General features: G+C 40.8%; 1 protein-coding gene across 4 annotated transcripts in view; it reads left to right on the top strand.

Moving 5' to 3' along the window:
* The window catches only part of NR3C1 (nuclear receptor subfamily 3 group C member 1), a 136839-nt gene that overhangs the window by 93712 nt on the left and 26874 nt on the right, over positions 1 to 16253 (top strand).

Consider the following 16253-nt stretch of genomic DNA (forward strand, 5'->3'; position numbering starts at 1 on the left):
TGGTACTACCCTGATTTGGGTATGAAGTGAATGCATCTCCCAGAGAAGCAGAAAAGAAAGAAAACTCTGTGGAGTTCAGATCTAGTTTGTACAAGCCGAGTCAGCTAATTCACTGATGTATTTAGCTTCATCCTTTTTTTAGGAGACTAATCATGGAAATTAGAACATGTAACTTTTTGAATGTTATTGAGTTAAGCTTTGCTTTCCAAACTTAATGCCCTTTTTATGCATAGGGACCTACTGAAATTACCATTTTGCAGAAATCGTGAAATCTAGTGTTGCCCACAAAAGCAGGCAATGTCCATGAATCCACAAAAAAAGAAAACTTACTGAAAATAAAATGCTGACTCCTCAGAGGGATCCAGGAGTCCTCACAGCACTGCAGCATGAAGAGGCCAAGATGGCTGCCACCCCCTCCCCTTTGCCACTGATTGGCTGAGAGGGCTGCCTGTCATGTGGCCCCACCCACCAATTGGTGGAGAGGAGTAGGGCTACATGATGGACAGCTCTCACAACCAATCAGCAGCAAGGGGTGGGGTTGTAGGATGCTAAGCCCTCAGCCAATCAGCAGCAAGGGGCATGGCCATCTGGCCCCTTGAACAATCAGGGGCATGGGGGAGGAGAGGATGCCATAATCAGCTCATAAAAATGGTAGCTCACCCTGTGATCTCCCTGCAAAATCGGCCAGCCACCTCCTCCATTAGGTAGACCCTTATTTATGCATCTTCATTTGACTCTTGTGGTCACTGACAGGCAGAAATGAGAGGTGTAAAATAAAGGAATTGTTGAAACAGATAATTTCTGTAGATTACAGTTTTAATATGTATAGGTTACCACCGGCACATTGACCAGTCTAGGAGCTTTAGACTAAAAATAACTACTGGATGGGAAGCCAAACTACTTGCTTTTCACACCTTTTATTCCTAAACAGTTTTTCCACTTAAGCAGCAGGATGTGATAATGGTTGAATTATGAATCATCCAGATTTGTTATTAAGTTTCTAATATTCATGTAGAAATGCCATGAATGTTTAAGGTGCATGGGCACAGCTTTTTCTTGAGGTTTAACTACATACAGTCAGACTTTTCAAGCCATATGATAATAATTTGCTTGCCAGTTTTCTTTGACAGGTTTCTATTTCCAGAGATTTATTCTTTGATCCATAATTCATTCTGGGTTTAAACTGGAGCAGGGGTGACTGGCAAGCACCCGCAGAAGCCGCCGGCGATGTCAGCGGCAGGGTCGGGGCTGGCAAGCTCCCGCAGAAGCCAGCAGCGGCAGGGACAGCCTTGTCTGGGGGGGGCACATATCCCTCCTACCAGTCGCCTATGAACTGGAGTTATACACTGTCCACTCTTGGGTTTTTCCCCTAACTTTGTAGTATCTCAGACTTGTTGGAAAAAAAAATCAGTAGCTACAAAATTTGAATCTAGCTTACCTAGCCCTTGTATACAGTGATTCATGTGTTATTTCTTTACTAGGGTTTCTAGGGGCCCAGCAGCTAATAAAGTAAAGCTCATCTTAAAGATGATATAGGACTATATTGCAGAAGCACTATATTCACTTTGGAATGGAAGATAAAATTACATTTTGTTTTTCATCTTTTTTTCACGTCTGCCAGTATAGGAAAACTTTTGGTTTATAAAAAGTAATCTGAGCGTTTTTCCACAAGGCAAAATATTACCAGTGGAAAATTAGAGTTATTTATACTCCAAGCAATTCAGTCAAGAAAAGAGACTAATCCAGACGAAGAAGCTACTTTATTTTACATTTTTCTTATGTACCTGTAGGGATAAGACTTTTCAAGTGCACATTACAGTCATAGGGCAAGTTCCATTCTCGTATTATTCTAATATGCACTGTGTTAAAAGTACAGTTACATACAGTTGTGGGCTACAGAGACTTCAAGGAGTTTTGCACCAGTTGTCTTCCTGTCCCAGCAAAAAGTATTTCTCTAAATCAGTGGTTTTCAACTTTTTTTCATTTGCAGGCCTCTAAAAAATTGTGACTGGAGGTACGGACCCCTTTGAATTGTAAATGTGGGGACTCACGTACTTTGGGTTTATCATAGTCATCTTTCACGGACCCCTTAAACATAGTCTGTGGATCTCCAGGGGTCTGTGGACCACAGATTGAAAACCACTGCTTTAAATAATGTCCTAGAGAGGTGCTGCTCAGTCACGTATAGCATGGGTTCCCTGAACTATAGTTTGTTTCTCTGAATTTTGAGCATCGGCTGCATTGTTGTTTGAAAAGAAACTCTGTGGTTGTTGGTAAAGAGAATGATGGGGAGCACTGGTTATCTGGAGGCTCATTGGGAAACACTCAGACTAGTTGTATCACTGCGCTGGCTGGAAGGCAAAATAAATTTGTTATCTAAAATGGACTTTGCGACCAGTGGAAAACATGGAAGGTGAGAGGAGGTATGAAAGAAAGTGCAAGGAAGCATGAAACAAGGCAGAATATGAACAGCAGTAGCCATAAGATACTTTAAATGAAGTGGAAAGGGAGAGAAACTAACAGAAAGGGGAGAGAAAATCAGTACTTGTGGAAAGGAACCTGGAAGTTTCTTTTAATCTGGGTAGTTTTCCTAGAATTACCTTTGCTAATCTGTCTAAACAAGCAGGCTTTTTACACAGTAACTTACTTTTGAGAAGTTACAGGATCTGTTTTAGACGTATAAAAGCACATCATGATGATTGTTTAGTCACTGTTTACAATCAGCCTGGCACCGAGTGTTAAAACACTGTGTTACACTGACTGCCATACTGGAATCCTGACCTAGTACTCTGAATACATTTAAAGGATAACAATCTAGTCTGGCACTTTGCTTATGTGAGGTATACTACCAACAGGAGCTTTGGGTATGCTACCATGGTTTTTGGAGCTAGTAGATTGTTTTTACAGCCTTTCCATAAAGAATCCAAGGCAATGCCTGTTAACTTTTGGGCTCCAGGTGTGATTGTCTCATGGGCCTTTTTCCTGCAATAAATAGACACTGCCCATGGTTGGAAGAAACTCAAGTAAAATGGAATATCCTGATGTGATCACGGATGCACCAGTTTTCCCATACTCCACCTTCGCAAGCTATAAAATACAAATTATAAAATGCAGCCTCAGTAGAAAGTTTTCTGAATTCCATTGAAATTGCATCTGAACTAAGTGTCTTATAAAATTGCAGTATCAGGATTACAATATCATAGTGAAATGATAGATTTTGATGAGTTCTATTGAATATAGTATTTTGTGTTTTACTACTTTTTACAAATATACAGTGTATAACAACATTAAGATTCATAGATTGTAAGGCCAGAAGGGACCTTGGAAGATCATCAGGTCCAGCCCCCTGCACCAGGCAGGAAAGATAACTGGGCTGTATTAAGGCTATAAAATTAACAAGGTTTTATGGATTTAAGTTAGTTTAGGGCAGGAGTGTCAAACTCATCCTGCCTCCCCCAAGCCATGTCCGGGCTGGGGCTCCTCATTGGCTGGATCCATAGGCAGCTATTAGGGCAGGTGAAGCAGTTATAGGGGGTTAATGTAGCTGTCGCTTGCCGTCCACCGTCGACCTACCTCATCAGTGGGGCTGTATGCTGTGGATTTCAGCATGTACATTTGATACTTCTGGTTTAAGGGATTCTCATTTCCTCTTTTAAATATTTTAATCCTAACTACTGTTTGCATCTGAGGTATAACATTGAGGTGGCCCCACTGATGCCAGTGGGAGGTCTGCCATTAACTTCAGCAGAACACGCATTTCATTGGACATTTATGGCTTGAACACAGGTCGAGAAAATAGACACATTTCTAGTTCTGTTGTTGGCTCTCTTTGTGGCCCTGAGTACATTTTTTTAAAATTCTTTATGCCTGGATTTCCTTACATGTATCATTAGGATCAAAGGTGAAAGTTTTTTTCACAAGAGTGTTGTAGAGCTTAATCAGAGCATGTCTATGACATACTTTGAATCTGAGACATGCTACGTCAGGCTTGTCCAACATACAGCCCGCGGGCCGCCATGCAGCCCGCCAAGCCATTTTATCTGGCCCGCGGCAGCGGCGTGGAGTGCAGAGCCACCACTGTGGAGCGTGGGGCGGCAGTGGCGGGGCCACAGCAAGGAGAGCGGGGCTGACCCACAGGCCCCAGCTGGCAGCGAGGGGAGGGGAGCTGCTTACCCCCGCGGGGGCTGCGGAAGCGGCCCCGCGCAGGAGGCCAAGCAGCGGCTGCTGGCACTGCCGGCCTGTGCCTGCCTCCTCACCCGCTCGGGACAGGACAAGCCTGCACTGGTCTGTCCCAAGCGGCACGCGGCTCCGCCACCACTTCTGCTGGCTGGTGCAGACCTGGCCGGCCTCCTCCCGTCCCCAGCAGTACATGGAAAGCTGGCTTCAGCTGCATGCTGCTTTTCCTGGCCGGTGCCAACCCGGTTCTGCCCAGGCGTGTCCTGCAGCACCCTGTCAACCTGGGCATGGCACTGGCAGGCCGGGTGGGCCCCAGGTTAACCCCAGCCTGGCCCCGTGGCTTCTCCAGCACCAGGTCAACCCGGTTGTAGCCAAGTGGCTCCTGCAGCACCATGTCAACCCAGGCATGCATGCCATGTCAACCAGCACCATGTCAATCCCTGCAACTTCATTGGTGTCAGAGGTCACGTGACATCACTTCCTGATATGATACCACTTCCTGTGACATCTTTGAATATGGCTCGTTGGCCCACTGGGTGATAAAAAGTTTGTGATCTGGCCCCACATTCAAAAAGGTTGGACCCCCCCCTGTGCTACATGAATGCAAAATACGATTAAATATATTGTGTATTAACATGTTACCTATGCATAAGTTATAGCATAGCAAGAAACTTTTATTACTGTTTTCTTGTGATTAGGATAAAACTTGCAGGGGTTTTTTCAAACTCTCTTTCAACTTAGATCTAAATTACCATATTTACTCGACCCTAAGAGGAAGGGTTTTCCCCTTATGGGAAAGCATCTTAGATTTGAACACAGAGTGGAGTGGGGTGCAGGTGGCTACTGCGGCTCTGACTGGCGGGGTTAGGGCCAGAGTCAGATCCACAGCAGCTGCCTCCCCTTACCTCCACTTGCTCGCTGCAGCTTCTCCCCCCCTGCCCCTTTCCCTCCACTTACTGTTAAGTGCAGCTTGGCTCTGACTTGGGCTGGGTTCCTTCCTGGGCATAGAGCACATGGTAACTCTGTTCCTGCCCCCGCTGATCAGCAGTGCTGACACTGTTGCATTGCCTGCCCAGCCGGTCAGCAGCACCAACACTGCTGTATGGCCTGGCAGGGGCTGAGCTTCCACAGGAGGGAACTAGAGTCTGGCAGCATCTGACAGTAAGTGATAGGAGGCAGAGAATGGGGAGTTGGAGGCAGGAAAGGGGAAAAGACTGGGGAGTGCATGGGGGAGATAGAGTCTATGTGAAGTTGGGGTGGGGGTACAAGTGGCAGGGGCGGCAGGAAGGCTGCAGGGAAGAAGTAGGGGACACAGAGGGCAAGGGGGACACCTGATTTCCACCCCCCGTCCAGCCACCTTACCCTCCCAGTCACTGATTTCCCTGCTGAAGCAGTGGGGAAGATGAGTTTAATTAGATTGTATACCTGGAAAAGTATAACAAATTTATAAACTTTCTATATATAGAATCTAATTATTGGGGAGAATAAGTTTAAGGGTCATCTTAGATTGAGTAAGTATGGTACCAGAGTAGTTAAAAATGGGTAACACTAATTTTTTGTGCTTGAGCAAAGTTGCTGCCTTGAATGTTGGAGAGAAATGTTGTGAAGCAAATGTTTTATATTTCTTATTATTTTAATCTTATTTTTCCCCTTGGAATTAATCAGTAGTATTGTAAGGTAACAGATTCAAAATTAGAGCGCAAGATGCGCAAAAGATTTGCAAGGCCCATAAACATGTTGTTGCTACTTTAGTATTACTCTAGTTAAAAGTACAGGGTATTTTTTGTACATTCTTGAATTTGAAAAATGTACTTTTATGCCATAGGCGTTTAGCAGCAATGCTTCATTTTTGCTGCTCAAAGGGAGAAACAGAAGAGGGAAAAATAGGTTAATGGAAGCTAACTGTCCCATAAAACTAAAAGTTTTTCTTAAACGCTTGCAGAAGACTTTTGAAATTAAATGTGTTGTGGATTCAGCAAAGAGATCAAGCAAAATTAATCAGCTTTTCTTTACTTTAAATAAAGGTTTACCAGTAAACAATATTTAAATATAATATTTATTTGTGTATTAACTTTGTTCAAGTTTTCTTTTTTTCCTCAGTTTGGAAAAAATGGAATTACAAACACGCAAAATTCTGCTCTGCTTGGATTTGCAGCCAGATGAATAACAGAAATTAAAAGAAAGTTGCAGAATGTTTTGCATTCAAGAATTTTTCTAGTATGGCAGTACATAATCTAGTTTTGATTTTGCTGGGTTTTAAAATAAACTTTCCATTTTAGTTTTAAATTGCGCTTATTAGCAGGAAGTGAAATTCAGTGTGACCAAAGACAGACAAAGAAAACTGGCATTGCATATCCAGAAATTAAAGAAATCATTTGTGTGAAGATACTGGTTAATTCAGAGTGAGATTTTTTTTTTCATTTAATACGTGACAGATTTGCCGTGGAAACCTAGGAAATAATTACATGATGGGTTTCTGATTACTTTTGTTCTAGCACTTTCAAGTCTGATCAAGGTTGTCTTCTCCCACCATATTACTCAGCTGCTTATATGGATGAAGTTACATGTTACTCTTAGGCCATACTAAGTCTGTAGAATGTTAAGTAGTTTTAAATGTTGTGAGTAGTTGCACGCCAGGCATTAATCTAGTGTCATGCCTGCATAGCTCTGACTTGCAACTAGATGGCTCGCAAGCAGGGGCGTGACTAGGAGGCAGGACATCTGGGCTTTATCTATGTTTGGGAAGCGGTGAGGGGGTTTGGGAGTGGTGCATCCTGGGATGCTGGAGGACTACAGATTGCTCAGTTTATCTCTATGGAGCAGACTGAAGTTATCCTAACATGAGCTAGGTAGTGTAGCCCAGAGTTAACCATTGCCTGAAGTGGTTTAACTTTGAGATGCTCAGAGGGCACTTAGCATGGTTCTGTATGTTTTAAATGCCCTTAGTATGTCAAGGTGCTGTCACACATTCACCTGCAACAGTTGTAAATCATTGAAATGTAGTAACCTCTCAAACTTCATACATGTTAGGAGAAACCCGTAACTCAAAAGGGAATAGCTTTGCCAGTCCACTTGAGGGCACTTAAGTTGTGTTTAAACTGCTTGAACATACATCTGCTTACATTTTAACTACACTTAATAAGTGTTAAGTTGAACATATAACACCATCCTAACTTCACTCTCTGTGAAACGTTTCAGAGAATTATAAAATGCTAGTGGAAAGAAAAGAGCACCAAGTTCTAGATCCTTCTCTCCCACACAGAAAAGCATGATCTTGCCTTTCTTTCAGTGCCTAACCAGAACCAGCACCAGGAGTTCAGCTGGGTGTTGCTGAACTCAGGAAAGACTTGAAGTACTCTTTTAAAGAAAGGGGCACTTTGAAGAATTTGTTTCTTTTGTAATGCTCTTTAGCATGAGAGGCACTTATGACTTAATTTAAGTCATTTCCCACCTTTGGCATCCTTCTCAAATCCTTAGCAGTACTGGGTACCCAAATAACCATTGTGGAAAAACAATATTAAATTGAAATTGGTCATTTTCATCATCAGTCTGATCTGTGCAAAATAGGCCATAGAATTTCACCCAGTAATTCTGAAATTAGTTTTGTAGTTATTGTCAAGTTAAGGCACATCTTTTAGACAAAACTTCCAAATGTCTTATTATGCTGTCTCAAATGGCAACGGCAAATTTTGTGGCTACATTTGTGTACCAACAGCTAGATCTCTGAACTTTAGTTTTCTGTGTGTGGCAAACAAAGACATTTTTCTTCCAAATCAGAGGTCATTTCAAATCAGAGACAGGGTATATTTATTTGTGTATCAATACAAAGAGGAAATGACAGCTCCAAGATTTTAGACCTAACTAGTTATTTCAGGTGGCTCAATTTCCCAGAGTCCAATCTGACCCATCTTCCATTAGCCTGATTTTCAGGGCACGCTTAAATTTTTTAAAACATTGACCCTTTTAAAAGGTATCTGCAGCCAGCATGCAGAAACTGAGGAACCTAGTCACCCTGGAAAAGATTTCTTAAGTCAAATTTCCATGCACATGGCAACTTACAAATAAAATTTCAATGCAGGAGTGTTCTGGTATAAAAAAATTAGGTTACTTTTTGCAGTTGGCAGCATGACGTTTTCTGATACACAATGTTTTGGTCAGTTTTACTGTTTATTCTATTCAGGTTAGTTTCCCCTGCTTATTGGGATCTTCTAAATACCAACAGGAAAGAAAATATTTCTTTTAAAGAGACAAATTACTTTAAAACCCCCCAATTTGAAAGCAGAGCTTCAGAAGCAGAAGTATTTTTTATTCATTTTCTAAAGCAAACAGATTTGAAACTGACAGTATCCTTTTAATGGCTCTAGCCTATAAAATTTAATGCCAGTTTTTCAAGATATAATTTGATAGTACAGAATCTCTCCAAATATAAGTAGGTGCAAATTCAAATCTATCATTTTAAAAAGAAAAACTGCTAGATCATTTCTGTCTTCAATTTTACTTCCTTGAGATACTGATTCCTGCCCCCCTCTTTCACCTCCCATCATTTTCCATTTATTTTTACAACTTACTAGTACTTTTTAAAAACATATTTTCTGGGATCTTTATAGCATGGTTGTGACATGCAGAAAAGTAAAGTCCAGAGTTCCAGCTTTTGGTACACAGATGTAGCCACAAAATTTTGCCATTACCATTTGAGACAGAATTATATTAGAAGCAGAAAAAACAATTAAAATGTATCCACCTATAAATGCAAGATATAGTATTCTATTAGATACTATATTTGTGGATTTTTATTAAGTTTACTATTTAAAAAACTATTGTAATTATTTTTTTTTCCTCTAGAAGTTTCTGAGCAGGGGAATCAAGACTTGCAGTTTACTTTTAAGTCTACTATGTTATGTTTCTCAGAAGAAATTCTTCATGTTAACATCTGTGTTAGCCTGGAAAAACCTTCCATGCTAACAAAGTATTTACATTTTGATTAGTCTGCCACAACTAGTTGATCAGTTCACATTAAAATCCATAGCCACCTAGCTAAAATTTTAATGTAGTGGCAGCATTCATTCTAAAACAGACAAAAGATGTAAGAGAGGGCATGGGCAGATCTGGAATTTTGAAAAGGGGGGTACAGATAGTGGGCACAACTACATGTGCTATTAATGTACAGTAATAAATTCTGGAGCATAGATAGCATGCTGGAGTTTATTGCTCCCAGAGACTGTGTTTGAACATGTGCCAGGGACCATAGCACCCTGAGCTGGGTCAGAGCAGCCCTGCCTGGCAGGAGATCCAGGGAATTAGTCTGCCTGCCCGGGGCTGCTCCGTCCGAACTCACCATGCTGCATAGGGGCTGTCTGGGGCACAAGGGTGCGCCATTGCGGGGCTAGCCAACGGGCAGCCCTCACACTGAAGCATTCTCATGCCCCAGCCAGCCCCATCAGCGTCTACACGTGCATTGTTGTGGAGTAAAAAACTCTGCCACATGTATTTACAAGTACTAACCTGTGGTGGGGTTAATTAGTTTCCTGCAGATCAATAGCACTGCATGGGTAGATGCTGACATGTCTATTGTGGAGCTAATTAGGCAACTCAGCAGTAAGCATCTCATGCACACATGCCCAGTGTGGCACATCATCACATATAACAACCCTTTTTTTCTAGTTAAACAAACTACAAGCTTTACCAATATGCCATGGGTCTAACTCAGTATTATTCAGCTTAAGATCAAAGCAAAAAGAAATATACATTTTTTGAATTGTGCACTAAATTTCTAGATTATATCTAAAATTTAAAAAAGACTGGGTCCATGAGTAAATGAATGTTGTGGTTTGAAGAAGTAAACAGGTCCCAAAGGTCTCCCAGTTCCTTCCACTCTTACAACTCCTCCAGCTTTATTTCTATTCCACAGTTCTTGGTTTGTAATTTTTTTTAGCTTTTGCTATTGTCACAACTGTTTGTCAGCTTTAATAGTCAATTAAGGCAGGAAAAATTACAGGATATGAAAGGGAACAATAGTGGTAGTGGTAGTATTATTTCGACTAGTAGAATTAGACTTAGACTAATAACATAAATTATAGTATTGGTGATTTGTTAAAGAATTCAGACTTCAGACTAAAAATTAAGTTCAGACCATCATCACCTATTTAACAGTTGTATGGGCAGTATAAACTGCAGGAAAAACTGCCCATTCAGGAAGGCTGAATTTAGTAGTTTTGTTATTCCCAGGTGGGAAAACTGTACAACGTATCACAGGTTACAGGTTATTACTATAGGTCTGATCCTAAGAAATGTTAAACTCCCAAAACGTGCATTGATGAGCATTGTAGGAGCTCAGTACTTCATGAAATGAAATGCAAAGAAAGCTATGGTAAGGCATCCACTACAAGATAAGTTTTTAACCCAATTTGGCATTTCAACTGAAAATTTTCCATATTGCTGTCTCCATGCAAACCATAATTTTTTTAATGTATCTTTAAATTTAAGCCAAGACAATTAATTTGTTTCCAGCATCAAGTGTTAGAAAAGGTATGTTAATAGCCACCCTCTACCTGGCTCTGTCAATCAGCTGATTAGCAGAACTGGGCAGAGGGAAGCACACAGCCTTGAGAGCTCGCTGCTGGGTGGGCTATCATGGAGCCAGCCGCTGTTCCTCCCTCCTTTCCCCTTGGATAGTTGTGGACAGGAATACCTGTGCACATGTTACATTTGTTCCTGGAAAGCCTCCCCATGACAAACAGGCTGTTGTTTTTGTCATAGATCTGTGATTTTGGGGCCAGATCAGCCATTGTTTGACACATAAAAAGCTTAAATGTGTGTCCCCAGGCTTTTTGTCACAGTAAAACAGCAGATAAAGCACAACAAAAGAAATGTCTTTGTCTGAGCTCTGTTTTGCTGTCAGTGACACTCTGGTAGCACTCAGATGATATGGAGGAGGAAGCCATCTGAATTTAATGCAGAAGGAACAATAGCCAGGCCAGTGTGAGGAAAATGAGTACATTGGAAAAAAATCAAACATGGGTGGATCTAAGATTTTGAAAGGTGATGTACGGATTGTGTGGTACATCATCAGATATAGCACAACACACATTTTTCGCCAGGTAAAAAGAAACTTGAAGCTTTACTAATTTGCTAGGGCAGTATTAATCCATTTAAAATCAAAACAAATACAACAAATACAACATTGGAATGTGCATTAATTTGCTCTATCATATATATATAATATATATTATATATATATAATATATAATATATATTAATACACATTCCAATGTTGTATTTGTTGTATTTGTTTTGATTTTAAATGGATTAATATATATATACACAAGAAACTAAGCAAAAATAATCAAAAGATGTTGTTTCTTTAGTTCAGTTATCATTAGAATTAAATCTACCTCTTAGATTCATAAAACAAAATGTAGCCTTGAGCATGTTGTAATGCAATGCTTTGGTGAAAGTTATTTCCACGCCCAGGTTAATGGGTTTAGCTGGCGGTTAAAAAAAAATTCTGCAGGGCTGTGAAATCTCATCAGCAATCCCTCACAGTTGAGGATGATTGTTTTCCATGAATGTCTTGTCTGTGGGTCTGAAGATGGCTTACAAGGCCGATCTGGGATTAACAGACTGTTGCAACTAAGGTGCATGTTTCCATGTGGGGCTCCAGATTCTTGATTTGATCTGCAACATGCGGTTTCTGTTGCTTCCACATTTCCATCTCCCACTGTCATAAGGTTTCAAAGTACTGAGATCCTTGCAGCAGACTCTTCTTCCATTTGAGGCAGTCCTGGGTAATAGCTCCCCACAAGTTGATGTTAATATTGCATTTTTTCAAGTTGGCTTTGAGGGCGTCTTTGAAGTGCTTCTCTGCCCTTTTCTGGAGTGTACACCTTGACTGAGGTGGGAGAATACAATTTGCTTTGGGAATCTGAATTCAGACATCCAGGTGACGTGACCTGTCCAGTGAAGTTAATGATGATCATTGCCTCAATGCTTGTGGTGTTTGCTTGCAAGAGGACGCTAACATTGGTACATCTGTCACACCACTAGATTCAAAGGATCTTCCACATACAGCGTCCATGTCTCAGCTCTGTACATTAAGGTGTAGATCACAACTGATTGATAAACAGTGAGCTTGGTTTTGGTTCTAATTTCGCGATCTTTGAACACCCATTTTCCAGGAGTCTGAAGCCTGTACTTGCACTTTTAAGGCAGTGTTGGATTTCTTTGTCAGTGTCAACCTTCTGCAAGAGGTGGCAAGGTTATTTGAGTAGATGTGATATCTTTTATCAGTGGCAGTGTGTAGGGGGTATATGTGCACCCCCTGATAGCCAGTGTTCCTGGGCAGGGGGGTAGGCAAGAGCACTGGTGCCCTCCGTGAGAGCACCAGCCAAAGAGCGGTGTGCCAGGAGAAGTGATCCCCGCAGTCCTGTCTCTCCCCCCCCCCCCCCCCCCCCCCCGGTGTCTGATCATGCTCACCCAGAAGTGCCAACAGTATGCCCAGTGGGTCGGTGGGATTGGCCACAGGGGAACCCCCTGCCCCAGTCAGCAGGATTGGGGGGGGGGGGGCACCAGTTGCCCATGGAGGGAGTGATTACCCTGTGAGAAATGTGCCCCCACAGGTAGTTGGGTATTCTTGTCTTTGATAGATTTTAAAGTTTGGGTGAGGCAGGAATCAGAAGGGGGTGCAACTGCACCCCACTGGAACTGCCACTGAAGTCAAATGACAATGGGACAATCCTTAATCCTGGAATTTCCTATCATTGGTGTGTTTGGTTTTGCTACCTAAATAATGCCCTTTTAACATAGAGGGGGGATGCATGCACACGCACTTGTGTGAAATGCTTTCAGATTAGAACAGGATAAATGGCTTGAAAATTGTCAGTGGAGGCCATTTCTGAAATTTTTCAACTTTAAAAGGAATTAATATTTTTGATAGTATCAAGTACTAATTTTGCAAAATAATTTAAGTTCTATTTTTCCTGCCTGGTTTTATATTAAAAGATGCATATAAATATGTGTATATATAAGTACTATTTCTTATTCATCCTGTTACTGTACAAAAAATATATTTCTGAGGTAGAAGTGTCAATTATTGAAGCTCAGCTGAAAATTTGCTTTTTTTTTAATTTTGGGAAAGGTTGAAGAAAATATGCTAAATCATTCCTCAGAGATTAAAGAGTTTGAAAAAATGTATTTTTTCTCACTGATAAAATGTTATTGTGACATTTTTCTCCAAAAATTGTTAAGTGGCTTTAAAAAGTTGGCATATAAATGCTATTTATTGAGGAGCATGTCCATGACAGGTTTGGAAAAAATTTAGTTGGATCAACAGGTAAGTGAGGGAGAGCAAATCAGTGCTCAGGAATGTGCTCTTTCCCTAAATGAAGTACCTGTGTTCTTGTTGTTGTATCATTACACAGTTTAATTGGTTAGCCTGATGAATTATATAAAGTTGCTGCTGGAACATTTTGAGTGAGGGAGCTTGTAAATGTAGTCTTGAAATGGAAATGGATAAGCACTGCCTCTGCAGCTGGAGCAATAAGAAATCATGATATGAAAAACAGTTGTTGAATTTGTTATGGTAAAATGCATCTAACACTCATTCTAAATTTTTATGTAACTAGTCTAAATTTTTATCTAACTAGACACAGTTAACTTAGAAATCCCTGGTCAGAACATTTTATTACTCTCCCATGCTAATAAGAAACATGTAGGAGTATAGGCAACCTCTGCTTAGCGGTCTTAGTTGGTTCCGGAAAAACCAAGCGTTAAGCGGAACTGCCTTAAGTGAAAACCACTTTCCCATAGAAATTAATGTAAATAAATATAATTCGTCCTGCACTGCCCTGGGTTGGCACTGGAACTGGCGCCAGCCCTGTGCTCAAGCCTGCCCTCCCACTCGCTTCTACTCACTGTTTCTCACCACTGCTGCCGCGACCACTTCACCCCACTCCCCTGCCTGCCTGCCAGCTGCTCCAGCAGCATGTGCCAGCTCGGGCCCCACGCTCCTGCCGCCCTGCTCTGGGCCCCTACCGGCCCTGGCCCCAGGTCACCGGCATGGGCCCAGCATTCCACACCTGCCTGCCCACTCGCTGCCACTTACCACTTCTCCCCACCCCCCAGCCCACCCACCGAAACTTGCTCATTCCACTGAGTGCTGTAATGGAACTGACTGAGTGCTTAGTGGAATCAGTTATGAATTTTAAATGAGCGCTATAATGAAATAGTGCTAAGTGAAACCACGTTAAGTGGGTGTTGCCTGTATTGGAAATGAAAGACTGTAGAAAAGGATATAGTCCTCTTGTTACTTGACTTTGTACAATTCGTATTTTACATATAGTCAGTTTCATTAAATGATGACCTTTCTATTTACTTGAAGACTTTCATCCTCATATCGAGGGACTGCCAGCAGCGATAGTCAATATAACTTTATTAATCAGATTATCAGTATGGGCCTAATCTGTAAACATTTGCACTTATTCAAGTTTAAATTCCTTGCTCATTCTTGATGAGCATACCAAAGTAGTACTGCTGGGGGATGTATTCAGATAAGCAGTCCTTCACCAGTGCTAATACCCTCAATTTCTCCTCTTTTTTGGGGGAACTTTTAGATAACAGGAAAGATGTCTTTTTTTTTTTAAACCACAAGAAATAAGCAAGGGGATTCTGAGCCATGTATAGTAGTTTCATAACCTACTTGTAATCTGTTTTAAAAATACTTTTTTTCCATTGCCAAGATGTAACCATCACATTGTAAATCTAAGCATTCACATTTTTTCCTATTTTTATGACATTATAACTGCCAGCTTTGGGTGCAACTGATATTTTTAATGTCCTAAAGGGTACTTTATCCTCCAGAACATCAAAACTGTCAAATCACTGGGTTATGTGATACCTTTTCTGATCATGTATTAATTGCAATCAAGACACCTAGTTATGCTGTAAGCATGGTAACATAACTGAATTGTACACCAATAGAATTCCTTAAATCCTTAAATTGGATTTTGTTCCTTATGGGAGTGATGTGTTTTTAAATGTAATATTAGTTTACTTCTGATAGAGACACTCTGAGAAACTTACCTGTGTTCTTGAGAAACACAAATTACTAAAAGTTGAAAGAGAAGCAAACTAATTAAAAAATTACTGAAGTTAAAACTTCGAGACTCTTATAGCAAGGAGGTAGATAATCTAATGCATTAATTTGTCGTTCATACCTCATCAGATCTGAGCATGTTTAAACTTTTTCTGTTATTGCAGTTTCAAAATAACAATTGAGATTATCACGAGCAAACCATTAATTCAGAATTATCTAGATCATGAAGCTAGCACAATTAAATAAGAAGTCTCATGTTTCATCTAGGTTGTATTTCTATGTTAATCTGCATTGGTTGTGAATCTCTGATAATTAGAGACTCTAATTACCAGTAATTAGAGCAGTAAAAAATGTCCTATTCTCTCCACAAAATTGCATTAAGTAGCTATGCTGCCTCCACGGGATGCCAACATCAGTGACAACATGTAAGGAAAAGGAATCTATGTATCAGTTCAGTCCAGCATTGCAAAAATAATAATAAATAATCTACCCACTTAGCAGGCTACGTTAAGGAGTGTCAAAAGGCAAAAAACAGATTCAGTTACTGCTGGTATTATAGTAAAACAGTCTCTCAGAATTATAATTTGCATCTCTGGCAAGTGTGATGCTTGTGCTTTGTCTATCTGGCATATGAAATTTATAGTTTAATTATTACAACAGTGATTTCTTTGAAAAGTTGTTGCCAGACAAAATTCTCTTTCCTGCCCAGCACTTTCCAAAAAATGGTTTCCCTGTCTCTGAACTGTCAGTATTTTCCCATTCATGAAATGCATTTTTCCTCTCTCCGACCTGGTTTCTGTACTCCACTTGTCTAGCACATCCTAATATACCCGACCCTGCAGACGGTTTCTAGTAGGTGTCATGCTCATTGAGCACTCATTGAAATCCATTGGTTCTCAGTCAGTGGTGTTTACAAGATGAGTCCTTGTATTACCTGGTTCTGTATTTTTGAAATGTTAATGTGGCTTCTCCTTTCATAGAAATCTCT

Source organism: Alligator mississippiensis, chromosome 9 (genome assembly GCF_030867095.1).
Source record: "Alligator mississippiensis isolate rAllMis1 chromosome 9, rAllMis1, whole genome shotgun sequence".
NCBI lineage: Eukaryota > Metazoa > Chordata > Crocodylia > Alligatoridae > Alligator > Alligator mississippiensis.